Source organism: Microtus oregoni, unplaced genomic scaffold, assembly GCF_018167655.1.
Source record: "Microtus oregoni isolate MIOR12 unplaced genomic scaffold, Mior012 000017F_ref0000208, whole genome shotgun sequence".
Lineage (NCBI taxonomy): Eukaryota > Metazoa > Chordata > Mammalia > Rodentia > Cricetidae > Microtus > Microtus oregoni.
Window position 1 is genome coordinate 11,224,109 of NW_024543076.1, and position 11,511 is coordinate 11,235,619.

General features: G+C 43.0%; 1 pseudogene; it reads right to left on the bottom strand.

The window, feature by feature from the left end:
• Window positions 1–1,605: 1,605 nt before the first annotated feature.
• LOC121458241 lies at window positions 1,606–9,947 on the bottom strand (annotated as a pseudogene).
• Between the last annotated feature and the right edge of the window lie 1,564 nt (window positions 9,948–11,511).

The following is an 11,511-nucleotide window of genomic DNA, read 5'->3' on the forward strand; positions in this document are numbered from 1 at the left end:
AGAAATTAGAAACATCCTAGATGTCCATCAATGGATGAAAGATAAAATGGTGCATTAAACAACGGAATATTGCCGGGCGGTGGTGGCGCATGCCTTTAATCCCAGCACTCGGGAGGCAGAGGCAGGCGCATCTCTGGGAGTTTGAGGCCAGCCTGGTCTACAGAGCTAGTTCCAGGACAGGAACCAAAAAACAGCTACGGAGAAACCCTGTCTCGGAAACCACCCCCCCAAATAAACAGCGGAATATTAATTAACCAGAAGCTAGAAGTAAAACGGACCGGACTCTTCCCTAAAGCCCCCAGAGGGGATGCACCCTTGATTTCAGCCTTGTAAAATCCAGTTTGGACTTCCGACCTACAGCAGAGGAAGATGGCAAATGTGTACAACAGACAGCTGTCATTCATTGTGGGAGCAAAGTGAATCTATGCTAAGGGACGACGGCATGATTTTATCTGAAGAGCATAAAAGATGATTTTATGAAAATTGTGGTGGTTTGAATCAAAATAGACCTCATAGATTCACATATTTAAATGCTTGGTCACCTAAGAGTGGTGCTGTTAGGAGGTGTGGCCTTGTTGGAGAAAGTGTGTCACTGGGTGTGGGCTTCGAGGTTTCATATGCTCAGAACAGGCCCAGTGTCTCTCCTTCCTGCCTGCTGCCTGCAGATCCAGAAGAGAACTCTCACCTCCTTCTCCAGCACCACATCTGCCTGCGTGCCTCCATGCTTCCCTTCTGAACTGTAAGCCAGCCCCAATTAAATATTTTCCTTTATTTTTTTTTAAAATGCTGTATTTCTTTCTTTTTTTTTAAATATTTATTTATTTATTATGTATACAATATTCTATCTGTGTGTATGTCTGCAGGCCAGAAGAGGGCACCATACCTCATTACAGATGGTTGTGAGCCACAATGTGGTTGCCGGGAATTGAACTCAGGACCTTTGGAAGAGCAGGCAGTGCTCTTAACCACTGAGCCATCTCTCCAGCCCCAATATTTTCCTTTATAAGAATTTCCATGGTCATGGTGTCTCTTCACAGCAATAGAAACTCAAACTAAGACAAAAATTTTAATAAGTATAAACATAAAATTGTATTAAATTATTGTTCTAATACTACATATCAAATCTTCATTAATAGGCTTACTTGGTGTAAAACCCACACAATTTACAATGAATTCATGTGAACACTGATTTACATAAATCTGAACTTTTAATTTTTTGGTATTCAATAAATCTTGCTAGATAATTTCATGTTAATAAAAATGTGTTCTTATATCCTGTGCCCTCCTGACTGCCAATATTTCAAACGTATTACAGGTAAATTTGCATACATGCATATTTAAGGCTGTTGTGGAACACTTGCTATTGTAAACTGAATTTAAACAATTGTGGTTTTTTGTTTTTTGTCAAAAATGGATTTAATTCCGATGTTCCTCCAAACCACAAAAGAACATGACAGAAGTGACTCATGGTGCTCCTGGGAAGCCACACTTCATTATGCAAGCATCTATTGCGTCCATCATATCTGAGAGGCAGGGCCTGACAAGTTAATTAATGTGTCTTTGCTCTCACCTCAGTGCTTCTGCCACTCCAGCCCTCTTCACTCCCTAGAGCAGTGTCTGCCTCTCCTTCACGCAGCCGCACAACTCACAGCCTTCCCGGAATTCAGAGGCGCTTGACTGTTCTCTTTGAGTCGCAGGACAAGAGACCTGGGGGGCAGTTTAGGACAGCGTGAATTCTGCAAGCAGAGGCTTATGGTGGTGAGACACTGGTGCCGGTGCTGAACATTGGATCCCTGGGACAGGTCGCCTGCGTCTCCTTGAAAACGTTTAATTGTTGTGTCTCTATATGCCGGTCCCTCTAATGAACGGGGTCTTCTACCTGGGTTTCAAGATCATTTTGAGATATTTAAGACCCCATCCAATTTTCCATGTGATGAAGAGTTGTTATTTTTGTTATTTGCTGCTATTTATACCAAATAAATATCAGAATCCTGTGGAGTTGAGTTACAAAGGGTTTGCATTTAGCTACCTCAGCGCCAGCTCCAGAAAGGGTGAGAGGAACCATTTAAGACTCCGGTGTCCAATCAGGAAGCCAGTGAGACTCGCTTTTCTGATGTTCCTTTTTATTGTGTGACTAGGGCTTATGAAATAATTTTGTTGCTCTCTTGATGCTAAATTTTTATGGTTGAATCCCCCCACCTCCTGCGCCATCTTTTACAATCTGATTCTTTCTCTTCTCCAGTGTCCTCCTTCACTCGCCTCCCCTCTCCTTCTCTGTACCCCAGGCATTTGCACCCCAGCCGCTTGATACACATTTCCCTCCAACATGGCTGTGTCCTCGCCGACCTCACTTCTCGTCCCTTGGATAAAACGTCTCAGAATTTTCTTCCTTTTTGTGTTCCGTTCATTCTCGAATTGAGAAGTGTGAACATCTCAAGACACAGTTTTCATTGTAGGGTTTGTTCCCAGTGATAGAACTAAAGTGAATGCAATTTTCATGGGGGATGAGAAGGCAAAGCCTCATCCATATTTAAGAGGACTATGGTCCAGGTAGTTCTTTGTGTAAGTCTATGTCCAACTGAGCACGGTATAGCCATGAATCTTGTTCCTGGAAGAATGGTTGGCACACTTCCAGTCACTTCTTCTTGTCAGCTACATTATTCAAACAGGCCTTGGTGATATCATGAAAATAAAATATGAGGGTTGTTGAAATATTGTAGAATAAATTGTGGCTGTAGCCCAAAGCATTAGTATAACTCAGATTCTCTTGGTGCCACCTATACCTGGACTGAATTTCTTTCTTTGTGACCCTGCCTCTCTAATGACCCCCACCCCACTCACAGTTAAAGTCAGACAAATTTTCCCATTTCCTCCTTCATAGGACACATATCCCATTATTTTCCTCTGGGGGCCTTCTGCAAGAAGTTCAAGCTGAAGATTTGGAAACCCTCTCTTAGGAACAAAGGGGCCAAAATAAGCATTTTAGGATAAATCATGGCAGTAGATGAAGATTATTAAATTGATTGAAAACTAAATACACAGTTCTAGGGCTTGAGATGAAGAACAAATAATAATGTAATATTATAAGTCTGCAGAACTGTATTAGGCAGAGTAGCGTAGAGATCAGAGTACAATTCCAGGTTCTTCCAGATAAAATCTGGTGAGAGTTGAAGCAAGCATGGGCAGAGTGTACGGGCAGTGAACATGCCACTGAAGCAGGGATTCGGGGGTTTCCAGCACACGTTTGCACTACAACTATGTTTGCTTCCTGGGCATCATATTCTTAAGCCACGGGGCTGCTTGATGTTTCTAATAAAGTCAGATTGAGAGCTGAGGTGAACACAGGGAGGCTAGGGAGCCCATGACGTCAGGATAAAGACACATAGCTTGCGTGATCCAACTTTCCTTATGCCAAGCAAAATAAATCCAGGTGCAGGGAAAACATCTAGGGTCTCTTCATGTATGTAGGTCATGGTGGTGCTTGGTGTCTTTCTGGTGGGTATCCGTATGGGCTCTGGGTTTCAACCCAGTTTGTGTGCAGCATAGGCTAATGTTTTCCAAAATGTTTAAGGTCAGTTTGAGGCTTTATGTACTCTGCGATGCAGTAATAGATCAACTAAGAAACATGAGTGGGCAGACACTTATGTAGGAAGGAGCCGTCTCTGACTCCTATAAGGGAGCCTGGAAATGAGTGGAATGAAAGGACTGAGCACAATTTTTTGAAGTCAAGTGTGGCTCAGACCCCAAAAAGGCCATGGTGTGTTCCCGGCTGACCAAATAGGAGAATGTGGCAGGTGTTCAATGAGTAGACGGTATGGAACAGTCTCGAAGGGCATGTGGTCAATGCCATTTACAGACCAACAACTCTAGTAGATGTGGAGGCACCAACCTTCTTTGAGGTCTTGGTGTTGGCTAACACACAAGGTCCAACTCTCCTAGATCTCTTGAAGACAAGATAGCTGCTGGACACATAATGGCTGCAGGGTGTGGCCTACACACCCATGATGCCAATGTCTGCCCAGATTGTTTCTGTGTGTATAACCCAGAAACCACTAACATGATGCTGTGGGATGTCCTTCTGTATATGTGTTGCTTTTATCAGTTAATGAATAAAGGTATTTTGGCCAATGGCTTAGCAGAGTAAAGCCAGGCAGGAAAACAACATATATACACACAGAGGGAGAGAGAGAGAGAGAAAGAGAGAGAGAGAGAGAGAGAGAGAGAGAGAGAGAGAGGCTAGGCAGAGTTGAAGGAGACGGGAAGTCACCACTGAAGGAGAAAGATGCCAGAACATTATTGGTAAGCCACAGCTTCGTGACATTCAATAGAGTAATAGAGATGGGCTAATTTAAGATGTAATAGCTAGGAATATTCCTGATCCATTGGCCAACACAGTGTTGTAATTAGTATAGTTTCTGTGTGATTATTTGGGTCTGGGCAGCTGGGAAATGAAAGCACAGTCTCTGCTTACAGATGATATTGTCATCCACTAGATCTTCTGGGTTTCATGAAGAGCTGTGAGTCCTACACACACCTGAAATTAAACTAATTCAGGTTTCTTAGCATGCATTCATATCCTTTAGCTGTCAATCATCAGTTTAGGAAACCTTGCGTTTGAATTCAAGATTTTTGGTGAGCAGGGTCTGGCCTGGGGAAGATTATCGGATGATGCAGGAAAAGACCAGGTGCAATCTATCCATTCTTGATATTAAGGCATAGTGGTGGGGTTTAGTCATTAAAATGAGCCCTTTTCTTGTTTAAGTCCATGGTATGGTCCTGGCTGCCTTGTGATTAATATTTTCCTGGGCCTTATGAAGAGAGGATGTGGTCTCTATACCCTCAAATTTAAGCTGGGCCCAGGATACTTGCTCGTCAGGAACTTTCCAGGCTATGATTGATATCACCTTATGGTCATTGCCCTCATAATACTCTTTAGATAACCACCTCTTGGTGCTAAGGTGGGTCCAACTTTTCTGGAGTAGTGTGTGTGTGGCCTAGGTCACCCTTGAGTTCAACTTTTCTTTGATCAAAGACTTCAACATAAAGCCAGCCACACTAACCATTATAGAAGAGAAAGTGGGAAATTAACTTGAATGCGTTGGCACAGGGAACCACTTCCTAAATATAACCCAGCAGCACAGACACTGAGAGAAGCAATTAATAAATGGGACCTCCTGAAACTGAAAAGCTTCTGTAAAGCAAAGGACACGGTCAACAAGACAAAATGACAGCCTACAGGATGGGAAAAGATCTTTACTAACCCCACAACAGACAGAGGGCTGATATCTAAAATATACAAAGAACTCAAGACATTGGACACTAAAAGATCACATAATTCCCCCCCCCCAAAAAAAACAAATGGAGTACAGACCTCAGCAGAGAACTATCAACAGAGGAATCTAAAATGGCTGAAAGACACTTAAGGAAATGTTCAACATCCTTAGTCATCAGAGAAATGCAAATCAAAACAACTCTGAGATTCCATCTTACACCTGTAAGAATGGCCAAGATCAAAAACACTGATGACAACTTATGCTGGAGAGATTGTGGGGAAGAGGGAACACTTCTGCATTGCTGGTGGGACTGCAAGCTGGTAAAGCCCCTATGGATGTCAGCATGGCGATTTCTCAGAAAATTAGGAAACAACCTACCTCAAGACCCATTAATATCACTTTTGGGTATATATCCAAAGGATGTTCAATCGTGCCAAAGGGACATATGCCCTACTCTGTTCATAGAAGCATTGTTTGTCATAACCAGAACCTGGAAACAGCCTAAATGCCCCTCAACCGAAGAATGGATGAGGAAAATGTGGTACATTTACACAATGGAGTACTACACAGCAGAAAAAAATAATGACAGCTTGAATCTTGCAGGAAAATGGATGGAGCTAGGAAACATTATTTTGAGTGAGGTAACCTAGACACAAAAAGACAATTATCACATGTACTCACTCATAGGTGGTTTTTAAACATAAAGCAAAGAAAGCCAGCCTACAAACCACAATCCCAGAGAACCTAGACAACAATGAGGTTGTTATCTAAAAGAGACATACATAGATCTAATCTACATGAGAAGTAGAAAAAGACAAAATCTCCTGAGTAAATTGGGAGCATGGGTACCTTGGGGAAGGGTTGAAAAGGGAGGGGGAGAGGCAGGGAGGGGAGCAGAGAAAAATATAGAGCTCAATAAAAATCAATTAAAAAATAAAAAACAAAAACTGAATGAGCAGTCCTTGCGATACCAGGTGTTGTACTTGCTAATAGGAGACATTCAACACCAGAGATCTTTTTTGGTATTGTTCTTTGTTCTATGATGTTCAATGCTTTTTTTAAAAAATGGGGTGTTAAATGGTCTAATTTGGGGGACTGGAATTTAAACATGGGGAATGTCCTTATTGAAATGCCTGCTGATTATGGAATCAGCAAGTTAAACAATTTTTTTTTTTTTTGGTTTTTCGAGACAGGGTTTCTCTGTGGCTTTGGAGCCTGTCCTGGAACTAGCTCTTGTAGACCAGGCTGGTCTCGAACTCACAGAGATCCGCCTGCCTCTGCCTCCCGAGTGCTGGGATTAAAGGCGTGCGCCACCATCGCCCGGCAAGTTAAACAATTTAAAAATCAGATTATTTCTCCATAAATCAAAGGTAAATTCTTGCCATAAGTACAATGACAACTTTTTGGGGTTATACTGCTTTTGTCAAGGGCCTTATCCTGATCCTGAGATGAGGTTCTAGATGATTCAGTCTGTGGTCTTGTCTTGTTCCTGATTTCAGTAGGATCGCTGGGAGTTTCTCTCCATTTAGTTTGATGTTGGCTGTTGGCTTGCTGTATATTGCCTTTATTATGTTTAGGTATGTTTCTTGTATCCTTTCTATCTCCAAGAACTTTATCATGAAGGGATGTTGTATTTTGTCGAAGGTTTTTCAGCATCTAATGAGATGATCATGTGGGGTTTTTTCTTCAGTTTGTTTATATGGTGAATTTCATTGACAGATTTTCATATGTCGAACCAACTCTGGGCTGAAGCCAACTTGGTCATGGTGGATGATTTTTTGATGTGTTCTTGGATTTGGTTTGCCAGTACTTTATTGATATTTTTCCATAAATGTTTGTTGCAATGTAAAATAGTTCCACACTAGCCCAGAATGGAGTATAACACAGGTTTATTTATTTGGGGGCAAACTCACAGAAAGGGTAGAGATTTGCAGTCCTCTCTATGCGCTGGGAACTAAAACTGAATCCAGCATCTTGGGGCTCACGTACACACCTATGTCTGCATGTATAGTACATGATACCATGACCCCAGAGAAGTTAAGTAACAAAGTGAGCCCTAAGAGAAACAACATAGATACCCGTGGAAAGGGGAAATGGACAGATCTTCTGAGATTGTCCTCTCTCTTAACAGTCGTGCCTTCACCACCAAGTCTCTCCAGAAAGTCTAAGCTCAGTCTGCAAGTCATTGCATTCACAAATGAGCTGCCCTTAATGGGGCCTTTTCATGCTGTTAAGGGTTCCCATTAAAGGGTCCCTTCTGTCATTGCCTGATCACTCTTGCCTTTGTTCTCAAATGCCAAAACTGTCAGTCTTTCTGTCAGTCTTAGCAGGTACAAAGCGTGCTGCGCCAGTTCAGGGCCACTAGGTGGCAGCATGTTTCTTTACAAACAGCTTCGCTGGCGGCTCCTAAAAATTCATTTTGGCGGTTTTTTTGTTTGTTTGTTTTGTTGTTTTGTTTTTTGTTTTTTTTTTTGTTGTTGTTGTTGTTCCTAAACAGTATCAGGTGCCCCGACTCAGAACTAGAGCTGGTACAGGCTCATTGTTCTGCTCAGCTTTAACTTTCTTGCCAGCATTTCTTCCATCTTCTGAAACATTCTCTTTTTTTTTTTTATTGCGAAAAGAAGAAAAAAAACATAAACAAAAAACAAGTTTCCACCTCCTCCCAGCCTCCCATTTCCCTTCCCCTCCTCCCACCCTTCTCCCCCTCCTCCCACCCTTCTCCCCCTCCTCCCACCCTTCTCCCCCTCCCCCCACTCCTCTCCCCCCCCCCTCCCTCTCCAGTCCACAGAGCAGTCCGGGTTCCCTGCCCTGTGGTAAGTCCTAGGTCCTCCCCCCTCCGTCCATATCTTGGAAGGTGAACATCCAAACTGGCTAGGCTCCCACAAAGGGTGTTAGCTTGGTGAGCTCCGTTTTCAGACTTGATCATCCGTCCTGTCAACATACCGCAGCAGCCCGCCACCTTCAGCAGATATTCCCGTGACTGCCAGCTGGGTAGAGGAAGCTGACGGGAAAGAACAGCCTTTCACATGGGCCTGGCACACTGTCTCTTGGAAATCCACGCACTCAGGGGGCGTGGCACCAAGATACCTGATATGGAACTGGTCTTTACAGACCACAGACTGAATCATCTAGAACCTCATCTCAGGATCAGGATAAGGCCTCTGACAAAAGCAGTATAACCCCCCAAAAAAGTTGTCATTGTACTTATGGCAAGAATTTACCTTTGATTTAATCTTTTTAAATTGCTTAACTTGCTGATTCCACAATCACAGTGAAAATTTCATTTTTGCCTATAGTTCAAGTAGTTTATGGCTTCATGGCAAACCTGCAGACTAGCCAAATTCTGGCTGGTTCGTCTCCCTCCGGCGTCATGCAGGTATTACAGGCTTGCTCTTCACTGGGTGTGGTGATACCATTGGGTCCCTGCTGGAGGGCACAGTATCACAGTTTATAGGGTTACATCCCTCCCAAGCTGATAAGAAGATGTAGCAACCACCATCAGATGACTGGACAGAGGAAGGATTAATTTGGGCTTATGGTCTAAGGGGCTCCAGTCCAATATGACGGGGAAGGTATGGCAGAAAAAGCTTGTTTACATCTGGGTGAATCAGGAATCAATCTCTTCCTTTTCTTTTCTTAGCTCCCTAATCTTTCTTTACAATCTATACCTTCTATAATTTTTAGGCAAGCCCTCTACAGTGATACCCTACCACCCCCCTCCAAAAGATAATAGTGGCAAATTTTAAACACCACACTAGAGATCTGATATGTAGGAAAGTCACTGACCTTGAAGGGAAATGATATTACTCCACTATTATTGGTTTGTTTTCATCCTGGGAGAAGCTGCCACAAATTGTTATTTTTTAAAGTAACACCTAGAAAATGGCATAATGTGTCATTTTCTTGGAATCGAACACTTTTCAAGAATGTAATTAATATGTTGTTCCAGGATCTGTAAACTAAGAAAGTCATAACTGTTATGACTTCCAGGATGTCCTTGATGCTAATGCCTGTTCCTGCCCATGCTTGGTGCTAACGCCTGAACACACACTTTTCTTGCCCATCACACGATTAGGATCCGCACTAGTGCTAATAAGAAAGTTCCTGGTTTGTGTAGCTAACAGGGTTCCAGGGAGTGGTAGGCTAGGTTGAGCAGTATTTCATACTAAGTCATGGCTTAGAGACTCTATAAACACATTTAAATTAATTTAGTTTTTAGTTCTAAGATAGGGTCTCACCGTGTAGACCAGGCTGGCTTATAAGATCCACCAACCTCTGACTCCCTAGTCCTGGGATTAAAGGCATTCGACATAACACTTGGCATGCATTTGGTTTTATTTTATTTATTTATTTATTTTGGATTTTTCGAGACAGGGTTTCTCCGTGGCTTTTGGTTCCTGTCCTGGAACTAGCTCTTCTAGACCAGGCTGGCCTCGAATTCACAGAGATTCGCCTGCCTCTGCCTCCCGAGTGCTGGGATTAAAGGCGTGCGCCATCACCGCCCGGCTGCATTTGGTTTTAAATTCAAGAAAACCCTCTAATTGAAAACAAATTAAAACATGTACAAAATCAAACTTACATACAGACCTTTTAAAATAAAGGGAATAAAGTTTATCTTGATAGGTAGTATGGGACAAAATTAAAACTGCATACCTTAATAGCATAACTCAGCATGCCTAAAGATGGTGACAGAATGTGACCGAAGCTCTTCATTTCCTGGACTCTGGTAAATCACCACATCTAAACTATTTTCAAGAATCGATATGATCTTGTATGACAAGATTTTTCCACACACAACACACAAATCTACTCATCCCAGAGGGGGAGCCCACTACAGACCAAAGAGTGGATAGCACCAAAGTTCAACTTGGGGGACCGTGAGTCCTATGGGAGTTACTCTCAGGCATATGAGTGAGGGGTTACTTAGAGAAGCAGAAATGACTCAAAGACAGTTAGCAGAGCCTACTCCTCCAGCGGGTGGGTGGCAGCTTACACAAGCTGGGAACCCAGCCTGCAGGCAGCTCAACAGGTTTGATAGTGTCCTTTTTTTTTTTTTTTTTTTTTTTTCTGCTTTCTGAGACAGGGTTTCTCTGCATAGCACTGGATGTCCTGGAACGTACTCGTGTGTGTGTGCGCATGCGTGTGTGTGTGTATGAGGGGGCGCTTTGGAGGCCAGAAGAACATGTTGGATCCTCTGGAGCTGGAGTGACAGACATTACAGGAGAGAACTGACTTAAATGGTTTGTTCTCTGCCCTGTGCCTGCTCGCTGTGACACACACGCCCCCTCCCACTAAAAGAGTGAATAAGAGTGGTGGCACACACTTTTAATTCCAGGAGGCAGAGGCAGGTAGATCTCTGCGAATTTGAGGCCAGCCTGGTCTACAAAGTGAGTTTTTAGAGAAGTGGTGTTAGGTTTTACCCTGAGTCTCTGTACTACCTTGTCTTTGGTTTTTGGTCACACAGATCAGGGTGGGTATGGGCTCTGTCTTGTGGAGTGGGCTTTAAGTTAAACAAGACATTGATTGGTTTCTCCTATACATTCTGTGCCGCTATTGCCCTAGCACATCTTGCAGGCATACAGATTGTAAGTTAAAGGTTTTGTAACTGGGTTGGTGTTTGTTTCTCCTTTGCTAGCCTGCCAAATACCTCCCAATAACAACAACACTAAAATGGGGGTGAAGGTTCTAAGTAGGCACCAGCTCAACTTCTCCAAGTTCATTGAGTTGTCCTCACTGAGTTGTGGGTATTGTCCTCAGTAATGTGGCCCAGCTGTCAGTATGAAGAGAGCAATCTATTGTCTTAGCAACAGCCTGGATTATTTGGGAATTTCCGTGAGACTTCCTTGGTTAACAACTCAACTAGATGCAACCTAGTCCCACTACCAGAAGCCTCATTTGGTGACAAGAGGTTGCTAGTTGAGACTCCATAGCCCCTGTTATTAGGAGATATCTTTAGGATCACCTTCATAATTTTATGAAGTTTCCACTGTGCTAAGTTTTCAGATCATCCCTAAATGCCCCTCAATTCCAGCTGTTTCTCCCCAAATTCTTTCCCTCAACCCTATCTCCCATAACCTTCCCCACCTGATCCTCTGGTTCCTGTTGCTCCTGCACCCTCAGTTCACCCAAAAAAAAATCTATTTTATTTCCTCTCCGAGGGAGATCTATGTGTCCTCTAGACCCTTCCTATATGCCTAACCTCTCTGGGTCTATGGATTGTGGCTTGGCTATCATTTAT